Consider the following 18901-nt stretch of genomic DNA (forward strand, 5'->3'; position numbering starts at 1 on the left):
AGAATACTTCTTCCAGTCATTGAACTAAGTCCCCAAAAGCAAAACCTTGGACCAGGGAATACTAGAAAAAGAAACTGTAAACTCCATCTACTTCCTCTCAGAGCCCTCACACAAGGCGGAAAAAATGAAGAGCTCAAAGTGCACAAAGAAATGGTATTTGAACCAATTTAGTTGAGTGTCAAAGGACCATGTTCCTTAGCTCACATGTGGTTTAAATCCAAAGTACTTAAAACAAACAAACAAACCAGATTCAGGTTAGAAAGCACAGCCATAGGGCCAGTAATTTTAGTGTATCAACAGAGCCTACGCCTTCAAGACACTTAAAATTTAGTGACTGGCCTGGGGGGTTACAAAGATGAGATCATGAGAATTTCCGGAGAACTCACAGTTACGTTCTAAGCTGAAAATACTAAAATAAAAAAAATATTAAATGGAGACTCAGTCACAACTGGCTAGAGTTATCAAGAAAATGTGGATTTTTGAGAGGGACCTTAAAAGATAGGGTAGGATTTGCAGAGTGAAGATAAGTGAAGGCATTTGGGAGAGTTCATTCAGCACCAACTGAGGCATCAAGCAGGAATGAGGGAAACCTGAAACAAAAATAAAAAATTTAGTGACTGGGGCCTGGGGGGTTACAAAGATGAGATCATGAGAATTTCCGGAGAACTCACAGTTACGTTCTAAGCTGAAAATACTAAAATAAAAAAAATATTAAATGGAGACTCAGTCACAACTGGCTAGAGTTATCAAGAAAATGTGGATTTTTGAGAGGGACCTTAAAAGATAGGGTAGGATTTGCAGAGTGAAGATAAGTGAAGGCATTTGGGAGAGTTCATTCAGCACCAACTGAGGCATCAAGCAGGAATGAGGGAAACCTGAAACAATGAAAAGACATCACCTTTGGGACAGACAGATTTGGGAAAGTAATGGGATATACTTGACAAATAGAGATCAGAGTATGAATATAAATAGACTTCGTGCTGAAGGCCAGCATTATTGTTGTTAGTTGAATTGCTTAGTGAAATGATCTCTAAATATGCCTATAAGAAACATAAACTCAGCACAACAAAGTGTTTTGTATTTAGCAGCATGTTTGTTACCCTTAAGGCTTCTCACACCACAGCAGCATACTCTGTGGACCACTGCTCCTTCCTGATTCTCCATTCAGAGTTGTGGCTGCTCATTTGAGCTGGGAGATCATGCAACTGTTAGCCCTAGGTCTTCACCCAGGTACTAGCCTGAGGCCTTGGAGTACACTTAAGTGGCTCAAAGTGGCTGACTGAAGTCAGCAGGAGAGTGCCACTGCCCTGGGAAGGCAGACAGCCTGATAAATGGCTTAGATTTTTTTTTTAATGAATGAAATATGCATTCTCTGTCTGCCTTTTATAAACAGTAATAAGGAAGAGCTCTGTAGAATTCTGAGAACTGCCTGCTACCTTGAGGTAGGAGAAAACAGCTTTGCATTCTCACAGATCTTTATGTGAATTTTGAACTTTGTGTGACTTTAGGCAAATTGCTAATTCTTTATGAACCAATTTTTATTTCTTAATCTACAAAACAACTCAATACGCATACAATTACTTTTAACTTTCTTCCTCCCCTTTTGCAATTTTTCATAGTCCCTAACATTTTTAAAAGAACACCTTTTTCTGTTCATAAATGCTCTCTGCTCTCAAGGAGCTGAAAATTCCTCTCTAGCATGCCTTTGGATCCTGAAGAAAATGCAGGAGGGAATGGAGTTAGCCTGCTGCTGCTAACCTCCTCCAGCAACATGCATTTGTTTCTGCAGGGTAGGATTTCTCTTCCACCAGAGCCAGTAAGGATAGTACACAATTCAACAGGGCTCTGAGTTCTTGGAAATTATCTCAGCGTGGATGGGTCAACTACCCTCATTTGCACTTAGTTAAGACAAGTAAAATGAGTTAAATTCATTAATTATATATATGGCCTCCAAGCGTATAAACATCAAAATTACATATAACAAAGCATTTTATGACTTCACAAACAGGCAAGACCATAAACTATCATATTACTAAACTGTTACCATTTCTAATGTTTAAGATCCCAGCTAAAAGTTTATCCTTAGAAGTTGCCTTAGAAATTGCAATGTATTTGGGAATACTCATGGTGCCTGCAGCTAAGAAATGCATGGGATATGCTGGTTAGTATTTTTCCTCTTTTTGAATTTAAAAAATTACCATCCCATGAGAACGGGATGAGCTTTGTGAAGATTATATTGCAGTCGTTAAGAAATTGAAGGTACATTGTTCTTAACCCCCAGCCCCTTTGCCTTTTGTTTCTAAACACATTTGCCCATTTCTGAAGCAGAGGAAGCCTTAGGGCAGCTGGAGTATCTTCCCTGCCATCTGCTGCCCTGCTTTGCAAACTTTGTCCCCATCCTCTACTCCCAGTTGTCCTGTTCTTTTCAAAATTACCCACAGCTCTCTTTTGCCTAGTGCCCAAACTGGGTTCCTTCTCTGCCCAAAGAGTGATTTAAGGGGATTTTGCCTGATATTCTCTGGCTCTTAGAATTCTTTCCGGTAAAAAGATCATAGAGGAAATATTTATATGTTATGAAAAACCAATGCGTTGGGGGACAATTTATCAACTACTGTAAGTCTGCTTGCTGCCTCCTCAAGCTTTGCTTCTTTTTTGGTGCTGCTCTCTACCGTATAGTACAATATAAATCTACACTTTTACATTTACACATAGAGCCCAGATGAATATGCTTCTGTGAGAGAAAGCCCTCCACGGGATTTCTTTGAAAGCAACGATTTATGCACATCCTATGCGCACCAAACAACTATCCCAAAGACAGTTCCTGCAACTTCCCAGAATGCTTAGGGACTGGCCAAGCCACTTCCAATTTATTAGTACACAATAAACTATCAAAACTAGTACTTTTAAAAAAATATATAGTGAGCATATGCTTCTCTTTAAGACAATATGGGAGATAGTGAAGATAAGTTCTTTTACATAATATATTAAAGGAATTTATTTTTCATGCTATTGAGGGAAGAGACAACTCATTTTGTGTTTCTTTTATTGTTTGATTTTTGAACATTTAGGAAATGGGGTTGTGTCCTTTTTCTCTTTTTGAAAATAACATTCTGTTGTTTTAAAACCTATATATTTTAGGCTTTAGGTAATATATTACCCAAATACTAATTTAAAACCAAGTATTATTTAATATACTTGATTTATTATACAATGCATGCACCAAGCAGAGAAAGCAGGTAAAAAGAAAATTATAGGCTTTATTTTAGTATTTTGGCAACAGAGTACTCTGCCTTACAAAACAATATAAATCATCTTTTACCACTGCTCTCCAAAAATAATTTGGAGTTTACAAAATTTAAACTGCACCTGCCAGAAGTGCCAATAATATCCTCAGTTTTCCCTGGCTGTACTCTCCTATCATTCCCTCCAAATCTTTAGACAAATGGAATCTATATTTCAGCAGTACAGTTTCCATAATAAAAAAACAAAAGTAAAAGAAAGGAAAGTTAGAATTTATTAAATTTCTCCAGGTATGTGAGATGATCAATGTTTGTTTAGCATTCATGGCATATAAGTACACAGGCAAAATACACCTCAAATAAGGCAATGTGCCAAACTGGATATGTGGGTGTGGTGTGTATACAAGCCAGTTGTATACATAAGTACTGCAGTTGTATACATAAGTAGTAGCAGCAAATATATTACTGTGTGAAAAGGAAAGCCATCAAATTTCCTTTTTAGAAGCATGGTCTACAATAAATATATATTTCTTTAGAAATTTTTTAAAAGGCTAGCAAACTAGAATTGAGCATACATACTTCATCTGGAATGGATAAGAAACTAGAACAATTAGATGTCAGTTGGCCTGGGCCAACTGTGAAAATAGAAAACAACACAAACTCTGCAATCCAAATCTTTTTAGAGGCATGAGTCCTAGTGATGTCATTCTGCCATTGTTTTAAATACTTGTGGTGTAAGGATACTTTTACTTAGTAACACAATAAGTTCTTGTAACAATATAAGTTCTTGTTATTTAGGGGAAAAAATACATACTTTGCATTTATATGTCAGTTTGGTTCTTATTCTTCTTCTCCATCCTACACAGCATTAATTTAATCCCTCCAACAATTCTTCAAATATTTGAAGACAATTATCCTGCCTTATAACTGTCCTATAACGGAGCCACATCAACGTGTCTCCTAGGCTAAATGGATCCAGGGTCTTGATCCATTCATGCCACTCAGCAACTGGAAGAGCTTCATGCCTAGATGGATTGGTTGTGGTGTTTCTCAGATTATAGGCCTGTGCCTAGTTGAGCTCTGTTGATGGGTTACTGCTGAAGATTCTGGGGCTGGAGAAAGGAATTCTTAAGCTTAGAGCCCCAGCAAAAAACGCTAAGTCTTAATTAAGGTTGGTGGGAGCAAGGGCAGGGACTGTGATGTTTTACCTGCACCAAAAAAATAAAAACAAAAACTTTTTTATTTAAGTCATTGACATTCATCTGAGCATGTGGTTCTGGATTCAAATCTTGAGCTCCATTCAACTACTGGTTCTTCCACAGACCTGTTACATGTCCTTGGGCAGTCCTCCTCACTGAACCACAGGTCACTCTGATACACATTGGCGCATACGGCTTTTCTACCTAGAAAGGTGCCCTCTCTGCCTCTGGCCTCAGCCTAGATGCCGCTGTTCCAGGAAACCACCTCTGACACCAAGCATTCCCACCCCACACTGGCACCATCTTCTGTGGCATTCGGTGCTCACCTCTCTTGTAGCCCTTACCTCATTGTATTTTAATCACCTGTTTGTTTGTCTCTGCTGTACTAAGTTCTTTAAGGCTAGGGACTCAGTCTTGGTCTCTAGCACTTAACTCAATGCGTCACGTATAGCATGTCAAGAAATATTTGTTGAAAAAACAAGAATAAAGGAAAGTGAAGAAGAGGGGAAAAGATAAAACGAGAAACTCTTTGAGTACTGGGTCTTGAATCCGAGGCCTTCACACTGAGCTACATTCCTAGTCCCCTCCCTTTTTTATTTTTCATTTTTATTTAAATTTTGGCACAGGGTCTCACTAAGTCCCTAAGTTACCCAGGCTGACTGGGCTGGAACTTGGTGGTCCTCCTGCTTCGTGACGCCCTTCCACAAAAGCTTCTCAGGGCTAACTGACAGGCCATGCAAAAGAATCCCAGATATTTAGTTATAGTATAAACGTTTTATTGAAAGGACATAAGGGCCACATTGGTGAATTCAGAGCAACATTTTCAGCAGTAAACCTGCAGACCAAACTCTACCAATCTGAGGTTACATATTTTAGAAACTTGGACCAAAAGGGCCAGGGATTTAACTCAGTGGTTCCACCGCCTGCCTTGCAAGCGCAAGGGCCTGAGTTCAATCCCAGTACCAAAAACAAAAACAAAAACAAAAACAAACAAACAAAAAAGAAACTTGGAGCAAGAAAAGATAAATCATACAATATTCTCACATTGAATCTTGTCTTAAGGCTATCTTATATTTCCAACTTCACAGTTTTTGTTAATATCACTTTTATCCTAGTTACCTAGTTTTAAAATATGGGCCAGATTATCTTTAGTATTTTTTGCATATTATACTTAATCCTCACAAACACCTTATAAATGGATATTATTCTATCCATTTTATAAGTGAAAAAAGCAGCGTTAGCTAGTTTAAAACATAGCTAGAATATATGCTTCAGAAAAACAAGAACCATTGTCAATTTTATTCTTTGATATAGCCAAAGTGCCTAAAACAGTGCCTGGTCCATATGGGTATTCAATAAGTATTTATTGAATGAAGGAAAGGTCATTAAAAACCATGTGTGATGTGGGGTTTGAAACCAGGTCTGTCTTAACCACTACATACTTGCCCATGCTTCAGCTTTTACTTTCCTTCTCTTTCCTTCCTTCTCTTATTATTTCCTTCTTCCAAATCGGTTACAGTTGTTGTTCCTTCTGTGATGGCAGCTTCTCACTCCCATGCAGGCCCTCTCACTGATGAGCGCAGGAGAAACTGCTGACATCCCAATAGCTTTAAGCCAGGGTGGCGCTTGCAAAAATCTATCGTGGACGCTAACCCTTTAATTCAGAAGTTGTTGGCTCAAGACGCACAAATTGGTCTAATGCTTGGGAAACTGCTTACAGGGGCAAAGAGAAAAGAGAAAATGAAAGTGGCTTCCTGCCCTTGATAAATACTGCGTCTTGCTCTGCATTTATTCGTTACTTGACCTTGGGACAGGGAATTTATTCTTTCAGAGCCTTGGTTTTACCTCAGTTATGCATCTAGACATTAGGGATAATCACGTCCACCTTGCAGGATCATTGTGAGGAATAAATTAGATGGAATATGTAAAGGCCCTAGTGTAATGCTTAGAACACGGTTGACATTCAGGAAATTTTATCTTCCAGTTTATATCTTGTCTCTTAAAACATGTCCAAGTCTAGAGCAACTCTTTAAAAAGATCGCCACAGAATGTTTGTGTAACTGAGGGTTGGATTGCCCAGTGATAACCCACAGTATTATCCTTGGGTATCCAATGCATTCAAATTCTGGAAATTGTATGCCATACATACTTCAAAAGCTTCCCTGGCCCTTTATAGTGTTTATATTTGTGGTAGTTAGGTGATGGTGGAGTGTCGATGTGACTGGTTTTGGGTCTGCCCATGGGGATCTGTGGAGTACACTTCTGTGTGTCTGGGTGAGTCATGGAGGCTGGCTTTGTGATCTATATTTGGTCTCTCCTTTCTCTCTGCCACTGTTCCTCTGCTCTGCTTCCCAGCTGCCATGAGCTAAGTTGCTTTGATCTACCATGCTCTTCCACCATGATATTTCTGTGTTGGAGCCAGCCATAGGCTGAATCCCCCTAAAATATGAGCTAAATTAAGCCTTTCCTTGTTTAAGTTGTGCGTGTCAGGTGTGGTGTCCAGCAATCAGAAAGCTAATACAGAAAAGTGATTCCAGTACAAATGTTCCTCTTTTAATGGATCAAGTTCCATTCTCATAAGTTGCTAAATGAGGAATTGTGTATAGGATGTACATTATAATATTCAGAACAAACAAGAGGTCAAAGGAAACTCTAACCTGATGACTTTGCTTTCATTTGCCTAATTCTTCCATGCAGCACTCCAATGTATAACAGAACATAAAACTATAGTATTGTCCCAGACAGTACAATCATAAAAAATTACAGTATATATAAACAAGGCATACCATATAAAGAGACACTGAGTCTCTACAAACAAGATGTACAGAACTGTAACAAAAGAATAAATAAAGACAGGTTGTAAGTCTGAGGGGCAGACTGTAAGTCTGAAGAGCAGTTAAACAGGTAGGTAGTTAAACAAGGAATGTCTGTAGTGAGGTTGTTGCTATGATTATATCTGACCATGTGGTTCAGAAGTCTTTGAACTAGATTACAGGAATAGTTTGGAAAGGTGTGGAGATGCAGGATAGAGAAGCCTAGGATACTGTTAACAGAGTTTAATGGTGATTCTGATTAGAGCTCAGAAGACAAGAGTACTGATGGAAACGTGGACAGTAACAGCTAGTCTCAGGGAGTTTCAGTTGGAAGCAAAGACTTCATTGGCAGTTGGACTAGAGACCATGTGTATTACACTGTGGCAGATAAATGTGTCTGCGTTTTGCCCGTGTCGTAAGACTTTTCAGGAGACTGATATTAAGGGTGGTGGATTAACTAAAGTGTAGAGAAAATGTCAAGACAGTCCAACATTCAGGCCATGTCATGGGCACTACTAGCTGCTTTTAGCCAGACTTACAGTAAGAGTTGTGAGCAAAAAGTGGGGCAGAAAAATTTGAAAAACTCAAATTTTATCCTCAAAGGAACCATATTTAAAGTTGGAGCCAAATGAGATATGGTTGCTGAAGAGATTAGCACCATTAAGAAAAGCCAGGCACTTTTGTTCAGAGACAAGAAGAAAGATGCCTTGCAAGGATCTCAGAGATCAGGGAAACCCACATACCACAGGCTCAGAAAGGGCATGGCAGAGAAAAGCTGCTCACCTCAGGGCAGCCGGAAAGCACCGGGGGAAGGGAATTGAAAGAGCTCTGACCTTCCCCTTGTTTTCGTTCCATCTGGGCCCTCATTCTGCTGGATGGTGCTGCCTATGTTCAGGGTGAACCCATACTGCATGCTGTTTCATATACTAACTGTCTCTGAAAACACCCTCACAGACACATCCAGAGCTGTGCCTAATATTTCTGACAATCAAGAAGGAGTACTAAAAAATATGAGAGGGAATGAAATAGAGTGATACCTTAGCTGTTAAATGGCTTTAACTTTCCACTGCTTAAATAGAAAAGTTTTTTAAAAATGTGCTCAGTGTTTCATAACTTTACTCAATAGTGAAACCAAAACTCTGACTTGAAACAACCTGTATCTGCCAAGAGTGAATCACGATCGCACCTCACTGTGGACACAAAGGGGTGACACTTCTAAGCACCACTGTTACCCAGACAACATATAGTACTTGTGTTAGTGTGCTAAAATATTCATTATTGTGTTTTTTGTGCTTTGTGTAAAATATAATCATGATGCCAAAGAAAGTTAGTGACACCAGCAGTAAAGCTAAGAGAAAAACTGTGAGAATCATGATAATTAAAGAAATCATTGTAAACCTTGTTAAAGTCCTGGAAAAATGAATTGGTAAGTCTAATTTTTGAGCCTCAGAAGCAATTATTTGGTTTTCTGTTATTTCTTATGGGAAAAATATGTCAGCTCTTGAACTTCTTAGTGATCAAAAGCAAACTTGGAACAAATTGAGTTTGACAACCAACGTATCACTGTATTTACCTATTAGAGAGGATACTCAGGGCAAGTCACATGATAAGGTGTATCTGGAGTAAGATGTGAAGGACGTGAGATGTGTGAGAGGAGACAGGCGAGCCTTACTAGAGCAAGGTAGGAAAAGACCTAGAGTTTCTAAGGAACAGCTAGGAAGGAGGCCAGAGTGTCAAAGCTGAGGGAGGAAGGGAAAGTGGCTGGAGATCAAGTCAAGACAAATAAAGCCTTATAGAACATGTTAAGAACTTAGGTTCAAGAACAGAACCCACCAGAGAGTTTTGAGCAAAGAAGTGATATATAACCATTTTTTATTGAATGCTTATTCTATTGGGTTCTAATTTTAAATGGTGTATTTGTAGCCTTCACAATAACCATCTAAGGTAGGAACTACTGTATTATACTCATTTTACAGCTGAGGAAACAGAGGACCTCAACAGAGGCTTAGGAAATTACCACACAGATTATTTAGGAAGAACATAATCCAGGCAAATTCTTACTATGTCATTGTTCTGTTTCCCCAAACGCTCAAATGCTTCAAATGCTTTAGAGATTGAGACCAAGTATTTGGGGTTCTTTCTTTTTTTCTCTTCTTTGTTTTCTTCTCCCTCCTCTTCTTCCTCTTCCCCTTCTCCTCTTCCTCCTCCTCCTCTTCCTCTTCCTTCTCCTTCTTTCTTTTTTGGTATCTGTATTTCCAGAGTACATTTACAGTACAATGATGTCATTGTTATTCGTAAATATGGAACTTCTTCACTTAAACTGATGAAAATTCCCAGTATTTTGCTTTATGATTTCATTTTTTTTAAAAGCCTCCAATTTAGCATATTGATTTGTATGTCTTTAATTATGCAGACAGCTATTTCTTTCTTGCTTTTAATGTAGAGGCTGATTGGGAACATTTTTATCACTTATACTTTTACCCTAGGGTTATCTAAATCACAACTATATGAGTTAGCATCTATAATTTATCATTTCCCATGTTATTAGACAAAGTTCTCTTTAAAGCATTCCACAGCAAGGTGAACACAAGTCAGGCTTGCAAAAGTTTAGAAAAACTAATTGCAAGATTCATTAAAGAATAATGAAAGTTGATTCTTATAGCATACAATATCAGGGCTGCCCAGTTTAACACATAAAATTATTCCAAGTCATTTTCAGAGGAAACTAAACTTAACAGCACCTAATTTTCATCATCCTTTCAGGAATACCAAGAAAAACACCTAAAGTACTCTAAAAGCAAAAGCATTAATTTGTTTGCTTTGGATTTTATTAATCTGAAGGCTGAAACAAAAGATGTTTTAAAGTATGGGAAACCCTGATTCATTCTGTCCCGTGACTTTAGCAATCTACTGCTGTAGCCAAGAGTCTTGGGCTTCTGTGATCAACTGCCTTTTGCATGCTCATTTTCCAGGGAAAGCCTCTTGGGAGTTTTTACTTTTGAGTAGTATCTACCATAACTTCTGTCCTCTAAGAGAGTGGCAGTAACAGAGTTTACTAATGAGATCATCGAGGGAAGAACTTTTGCTGGAAGAATCATTCGCTACATTCTAATTTTAGAATTTTAGTGTAGCGAAGTACTTAGCTGCACCTTCAGCTACATGCACACACACACACCTCTGAAACATTCACACTTGAAGGACTAGACTACAAATAGGACAAAATAATAAAGTCTCCTACCCGAATGTCATTTTGTGAAATAAGTGACATGCTCGTGTTCCCACATTCAAGTCTTTGTGGCATTTGGCATAAGGAAAAGAGTCAATCTAGTTTTCATAAATTCTCTTTGATTTTTTTTTTTCTCTTCTAACTCCTCACAACCAAAAGAACTTAGAACTCCAAGTTCAAGACCTTAGAAACCTTGTTATTGAGGTACGTGAAGTAAAAATAAGAGACTTCGGTAATAAGTTTTATGTGGTAGCTATTTTGTATTGAAATAACTACAGACATCAAAATGATAAAGGCGTTTTGAGAGGAAATGGTTTCAAGGGCATATCCCGTGGATAGGAAAACCACAGCAAAATATTTCAATTAGAAATAGTGCTACACTTTGCTGGAAGGATCAGAGAGTCAAACACTTGGCCTTGAGCTGCCTCTCACCTCCACCCCTGCTGAGCCTAAGAACAAATCATCCCTCTCTGTGTGAACTCAACAGGTGCCACCAGGCCTTGCCAATCCTCTGCAGAGAAGAACCAGGGATGCCAGCCAGCATCAGAGCCAGAAGGAAGTAGCAAAAGAGCCAGGGGGCTTTCTATAGAGCCCTGGTGCCAGCTTTCTGTCTGCAAAGGAAAATTCACTAAGCTCACCAGTGCCAAGCTGACATATTTTAAAGTGCCCAAAAGAAGTCTCAGAGGGTGTTTTGTTGCTGCTAGAAGGAAGGTGGCTCATTGCTATTAGAAGATTAAGCTCTCATTTCTCAGATTCTGTTTTCCTTAAATTCAGTAGCAATTAATTCATGACACTCGTTCAAGACAATATGCTGTCTTTTAAAGCTGTCAATTTAAAGATTATTGCTGTGATATCTTAGTACTGTATATTGTGATTAATTGCCAGTTACTAACATTTTTGAAGGAATATTTTTTAAATGTTCCTTAGATGACTTGTGTGTATGACATTAGTTGGGAAACTGGGATTATGAAGTGGGTTTCCCCAAACAACTGAATTTGATCAAGATGGCATGCACTCTTCATCTTTTTAATAGAGTATTTTGCTCTTTTGACAGCACCTAAAACCCACCTGTCCCGCAAGGACTAGCTAAATTCTTGGTTCCCAACCAGTCTTTCTTAACAATTTAAGGTTTCACTGAGATCTTCCCTTTGGTAACACCTACAGCTGTTACAGCATCTGGATATATTAGCACTCATGTTCAGGCACTAACTTCACATTAACAGCCACATGCATTACTTCTTCAACTCTTCCTGCAGTGCCTAGCACGGTGCTGATGACATAGGGAAGCCTAATGGTAGAGGGGAAAGGAATCAACTTAGAATCTTTTCATTTTTATGTCCAATTATCATGTGTAGGACTGCAGATGACACAAGTCATGTGAGGAATATTTTTAAAAACATTTCTTTAAAAATGCTAGTAATTAGCAATTAATTACAATATAAAGTCCCATGACATCATAGCTGCAAGCTTTAAATTGATTATGAAGACGTCAGTGTAGTCTTGTATACCAGTGTCATATTAAGTGCCTCTGAATTATCATTATTTCTTTTGTTTCTCTACTGTCTGCTCCTTAGTGATCCAGAACATCCAGAGTAAACTGTAAGTTAGACCACTCTAGAAAAGGCTTATCAAGTCATGTGTGGACCTCAGTGTTCTATGCTACCCACAGAAACAACTCTTTTGAATGCATTCATTAAGGAATTACTCATGAGTATGAAAAGAGGGAAGCTATGAAACAGAAAAGAAATATAGGAGAGAATGAGAGGAAAAGAGATGGGAAAGAGGCAAAACCTAGCAATCTTATTCTCTGCTGTAATATGTATTTCCTTTTTTACATGAGAAAACATATATGCCTTGCAACCCAGTATATCCTTACAAGTGGATTTAATGGGTAATTACTTCCACTTCTTAATAATGTTTGCCCTTTAGGGAATTGTATGCCGAAATAACTGCCTTTCCAATTTGAATTAGAAACAATCTGAGAGGCAATTACTTTATGGGGAGAGTAAATGCAAAAACCTGGTGACACTGGTGCATTGTTTTGTGGCGTTAAGAAATGACGATTCAGCCGGGCGTGGTGGTGCACGCCTGTAATCCCAGCACTCATGAGGCTGAGGCAGGAGGATCACTGTGAGTTCAAGACCAGCCTCAGGTACATAGTGAGTTCCAGGTCAGTCTCAACTACATAGTGAGACCCTGTCTCAAAAAACAAACAAACAAAAAATGATGACTCAAAATGAGGCTAGCTTTTCTCTTATGTGATCCTGCCTTCAGCGGTTCCATGAGATCTTGCATTTTAAAGGTTGTGTTTCCCACTGGCAGGAACTGAAGCAGTTTATTATGTGCATCTGTCACGTGGTCTGTTTCATCAACCAAATGGAACTGGGAGAATAAGTCGCCCTAACAAGATCCTTCAGTACACTCTTAAAAACTACTTACAGATGTACTCTTCCTCTGTGGGGATACAATGATTTCCTTGTACTGTGCCACATGATACAGGAAATGCATTATCCCCATCCAAATTCAGGCATACCAGGAAGAAGCATGTGAAAAGAAAGCCGCTCACAAAAGCACACAAGCTTTTGCAAAAGTCCTTAGAGGGGCTCATACACCAATTCGTGATAGCAGCAGATAAAATCAGAGGCCTCTGAAGCTCAGCTCATTTCAGATGCTAATGTCCACACCAGGAAAGGAAACCACATCAGCATTCAGCATCGACACAAACCCTGCTAATGCTTTTTATTTGTGATTGTCACTGAGTCCCATCAGCAGAGTGCCAGATCTCCATTTTTGTTGGAACTTTGGCTACTTCATGTGCTTTCACCCACAGGCAATTTATGCTTTCAAACTGTGTCAGGCGGTCTTGCATCAGGCGCCACTGTGTTCACAGTCGGATCAAGGAAAGGGAGTGTTTTCGTACCTGAGTCCAGAATTAGAGTCACCTGCCATTGTTAAATCTTCCCACTTTCACTGCTGTCATCAGTTTATCATCCATTCAGTCAACCACAAATATTATTGGATACCTACCATGTGACAGAGGTTGTTGCAGGCACTGGAAACATAGCAGTGAGTAGAGTGCTACCATTATTGAAATGAAAATTTAGAGATCAGTAGGAGAAGATAGGGAATAGATATGTAACATGTCTGAGAATCTGTTGGTCAGGATAGGCTAGGTTGTCCTGTGGCAGTAAACAGCTCCATATCTCTGTAGCCTAAAATAACAAAATTTCTTTCTCACACTCCACGTTCACTGCAGATCAACTGTGGGCTTTTTTTTGTGCCTTCAACCTGGGACCCAGGCTGAGTGGAGAACCACCACCTGGAGCACATCCTGTCCTCTGTGGGCAAGGGAGAAGACAGAGTGGTGAACTGCACACTGCCACTTAAATCTTTTGCCTGAATGTGCCATGTGACACCTTCACTCACACTTCACTGCCTAAAGCAAGTCACATGACCACACCCAAATTCAAAAAGTGAGAAAGTGCAGTCATGGTAATGTGTTAAAAAAAAAATCAGACACAGTGGTGGACAGAACTCCAGATGTTGATGATCACTGACGAAAAAAAGGCAAAGTAAAGGGTGTCTGGATAGACATAGATGATCAGAAAAGATCTCTCTAACAGTGACCTTTGAGGAGAGGTCCTCAGAGAGGACCAGGTTGAAGGCACATTTGGTTGGGGTCGGGGCAAACTTCCTGCAAAGGAGACAGCAAAAGCATAGTATACCTGGCATGTATATAGAAAAGCAAGGAAGCTAAAAGTGGCCAGCATGAAGTAAGCAAGGAGAAAGCTGTAGAAAATAAAATGAGAGAGGTTACAGTCTGGGGACACCAAGTATGGCTTTATTGTAAGGGATGTGGCTATTGCAAGTTTTTGTTTTAACATGTGGTCATTTAGGGTTTTCAACAGTGCTTGCCACTTCTGAGTAGGAAATATAAGGGCATCAAGAGTTGAAGCAGGGAGTAGTGAAAAGGCTTTTTCAAGAATCCAAGGTAAGGTAAAGGGAAATCGTGGTCAGACGCTAGACACACTGTCATTTGAAGGTAGATAAACAGAATTTGACAATGTACTGAATAGCAGTGTTTATGAGAAATGATTTAAGGGTAACTTCAAACATTTCTTAATAATCTAATGATCCTTGAATATACATATGAGCTACTTTCTGTGGGCTTTTAGAATCTTCAAATTTGGCAGTATCGTGATAGCATATAACCTCTTCCCCAAATGATTAGGAAGTCGGACAGGAAAGTAGGCCTGTGAGTGCTGGGGAGTAAGCTTGACTCGTGCACCACCTAAGGGAGTCCCCCCATATTGGCCTCAGATTTCAACTCTTTTAGGGTTTGTGATCTGAATTAATTTATAAACCTAAGGAATGAGTGTCACAATTCCAAGAAAAACAGAAGCTTGTGACTGGGTCATCCCTACCTCACTCCACTCTTCCATTCCTTGTGAACTTCAGCTATCACTACCAGGAAACCTAGCTCTTACTGTGCGAGGCCAGTCCTTCGTGCAGGTGTATGGTATAATGATGTTGCCTCCGGTTCACTCGGAAATATGTTGAGTAGAAATTTGAATAAATACAATAAAATGACACTGTGCTGTCCTCTTCTCTCCTCACCTCATCTCTTGCGCCATGATCCTCCCCATCACTGAAACCCACTAAATGGTGACTAGAACTCCTTCCTACTCGGCCTTCTCTTATATCTTCTCAAGCATAGCCGAACATAGGTTGAATGTTAGTTGTTAATTACCGCTGAGGAATAAATAAAGATCAATGCTATTTTTAAAAACTACATACTCAATAACATTCATTCATTTTACTCAACATACTCAATACCTATTTTTTGCTTGCAGCGCTGAAGGTTGAACCCTAGAGCATCATGCATGCTTTATAAGCACTCTATCACTCAGCTACATTCCCAGAGCCTTTTTCCTTTTCTTTTTTTTTTTTTTATCACCCACAGGCAATTTATGCTTTCAAACTGTGTCAGGCGGTCTTGCATCAGGCGCCACTGTGTTCACAGTCGGATCAAGGAAAGGGAGTGTTTTCGTACCTGAGTCCAGAATTAGAGTCACCTGCCATTGTTAAATCTTCCCACTTTCACTGCTGTCATCAGTTTATCATCCATTCAGTCAACCACAAATATTATTGGATACCTACCATGTGACAGAGGTTGTTGCAGGCACTGGAAACATAGCAGTGAGTAGAGTGCTACCATTATTGAAATGAAAATTTAGAGATCAGTAGGAGAAGATAGGGAATAGATATGTAACATGTCTGAGAATCTGTTGGTCAGGATAGGCTAGGTTGTCCTGTGGCAGTAAACAGCTCCATATCTCTGTAGCCTAAAATAACAAAATTTCTTTCTCACACTCCACGTTCACTGCAGATCAACTGTGGGCTTTTTTTTGTGCCTTCAACCTGGGACCCAGGCTGAGTGGAGAACCACCACCTGGAGCACATCCTGTCCTCTGTGGGCAAGGGAGAAGACAGAGTGGTGAACTGCACACTGCCACTTAAATCTTTTGCCTGAATGTGCCATGTGACACCTTCACTCACACTTCACTGCCTAAAGCAAGTCACATGACCACACCCAAATTCAAAAAGTGAGAAAGTGCAGTCATGGTAATGTGTTAAAAAAAAAATCAGACACAGTGGTGGACAGAACTCCAGATGTTGATGATCACTGACGAAAAAAAGGCAAAGTAAAGGGTGTCTGGATAGACATAGATGATCAGAAAAGATCTCTCTAACAGTGACCTTTGAGGAGAGGTCCTCAGAGAGGACCAGGTTGAAGGCACATTTGGTTGGGGTCGGGGCAAACTTCCTGCAAAGGAGACAGCAAAAGCATAGTATACCTGGCATGTATATAGAAAAGCAAGGAAGCTAAAAGTGGCCAGCATGAAGTAAGCAAGGAGAAAGCTGTAGAAAATAAAATGAGAGAGGTTACAGTCTGGGGACACCAAGTATGGCTTTATTGTAAGGGATGTGGCTATTGCAAGTTTTTGTTTTAACATGTGGTCATTTAGGGTTTTCAACAGTGCTTGCCACTTCTGAGTAGGAAATATAAGGGCATCAAGAGTTGAAGCAGGGAGTAGTGAAAAGGCTTTTTCAAGAATCCAAGGTAAGGTAAAGGGAAATCGTGGTCAGACGCTAGACACACTGTCATTTGAAGGTAGATAAACAGAATTTGACAATGTACTGAATAGCAGTGTTTATGAGAAATGATTTAAGGGTAACTTCAAACATTTCTTAATAATCTAATGATCCTTGAATATACATATGAGCTACTTTCTGTGGGCTTTTAGAATCTTCAAATTTGGCAGTATCGTGATAGCATATAACCTCTTCCCCAAATGATTAGGAAGTCGGACAGGAAAGTAGGCCTGTGAGTGCTGGGGAGTAAGCTTGACTCGTGCACCACCTAAGGGAGTCCCCCCATATTGGCCTCAGATTTCAACTCTTTTAGGGTTTGTGATCTGAATTAATTTATAAACCTAAGGAATGAGTGTCACAATTCCAAGAAAAACAGAAGCTTGTGACTGGGTCATCCCTACCTCACTCCACTCTTCCATTCCTTGTGAACTTCAGCTATCACTACCAGGAAACCTAGCTCTTACTGTGCGAGGCCAGTCCTTCGTGCAGGTGTATGGTATAATGATGTTGCCTCCGGTTCACTCGGAAATATGTTGAGTAGAAATTTGAATAAATACAATAAAATGACACTGTGCTGTCCTCTTCTCTCCTCACCTCATCTCTTGCGCCATGATCCTCCCCATCACTGAAACCCACTAAATGGTGACTAGAACTCCTTCCTACTCGGCCTTCTCTTATATCTTCTCAAGCATAGCCGAACATAGGTTGAATGTTAGTTGTTAATTACCGCTGAGGAATAAATAAAGATCAATGCTATTTTTAAAAACTACATACTCAATAACATTCATTCATTTTACTCAACATACTCAATACCTATTTTTTGCTTGCAGCGCTGAAGGTTGAACCCTAGAGCATCATGCATGCTTCATAAGCACTCTATCACTCAGCTACATTCCCAGAGCCTTTTTCCTTTTCTTTTTTTTTTTTTTAATATAAACAAGATCTCACTGTGTTGTTCAAGGTAGCCTCAAAGCCACTAAATAGCCCAGGATGGCCTTGAGCTCATGGTGATCCTCCTACCTCAGCCTCCCAAGTGCTAGGATTGCAGTTGTATTCCACCATGCCTGGCTCCTAGAGCTCTTTTAAAAGAGTTTTATTTTGAGCCTTACCAAGTTGCCCAGGCTAACCTTGAGCTTAGCATCCTGCTGCCTCAGCCTCTCAAGTAATTGGGATTATAGGTATGTGCTTCTATGCCCAGCCAATCAACAAATATTCTTGAGCTTCTATATTGTGCCAGGGACTATTCTAGGCATGGAGACCTAGCCAAAAATAGGACATATAAGTAATGCATATTAAATACTTGGAAAATGTGGAAAAATATAAATAAAAAGTAAGACTTCTAATTATTCACTGACTACTACACATTTTTTCCTAAGCATGCATATTCTTCCTTCCTGCTTTTTTAAAAATATAGTTTATAAATTTGGACTTATAATATATATTGCTTTATTTTAAGTTGTTTTATTATAAGAATAAATAATAGTAAATGTTCACTATTTGTTGACTGAATGAAATTTAATTATAGAAATTTAACAATTACAGAGAATCAAAGAGTTTTAAACTAAAATCCACCATTACAGTCACTGCTAAGAGATAATACTGCTGTTAGATATGGTTTTGAATAATCAGCATATTATTGCAACATTTTTTTACAATAGTGATTCACTTTTAAAATGACAGCTCTCTCTTCTTCCTAATTACAAGAGCAACATGCCATTGTGCGCAATTCGGAAATACTGAAAGGTACTGTAGCTATTAATATTTTGGGCATTTTCTCTGAGCACTAATAGGTTAGTTAAAAATGTAGGGAAGTTATTTGGTCTCTCTGAACTTCATATATCTTATCAGTAAAATGAAACTAATAATACATAGTAGGAACTGGTGTGAAATTTAAATGAGATAAAATATACAAATTTCTTAGTCCAGTATCTGACAAATAATGAGTGTTTAATGTGGGAGTTCTTATGATTTGGGATAATGTTTCTACAGTTTGCCATACTTTACACATGAATTTTTGTCCTTCTTTTTAAAACTTCACATTGTATCATTACTATTTTTCCAAAACATTTTAATGGCTACATAACATTTCTCTTTTTTTTCCCCCTTGTTGAGTTTATTGGTACATTTTAGGTATACAGTACAATTACATTCATCATCGGGATCTGGTACCTTTACATGACAGGTCTTGGTTCTCAGTTTTTCCCCTTGTCCCTGCCCTCCCTTCACCCCTCCTCCCTCCTCCTTTACAAAAACTTCATTTCCATTTCT

The sequence above is a fragment of the Fukomys damarensis genome, unplaced genomic scaffold (assembly GCF_012274545.1).
Source record: "Fukomys damarensis isolate Sample0158 unplaced genomic scaffold, DMR_v1.0_HiC HiC_scaffold_14, whole genome shotgun sequence".
NCBI classification, from domain to species: Eukaryota; Metazoa; Chordata; class Mammalia; order Rodentia; family Bathyergidae; genus Fukomys; species Fukomys damarensis.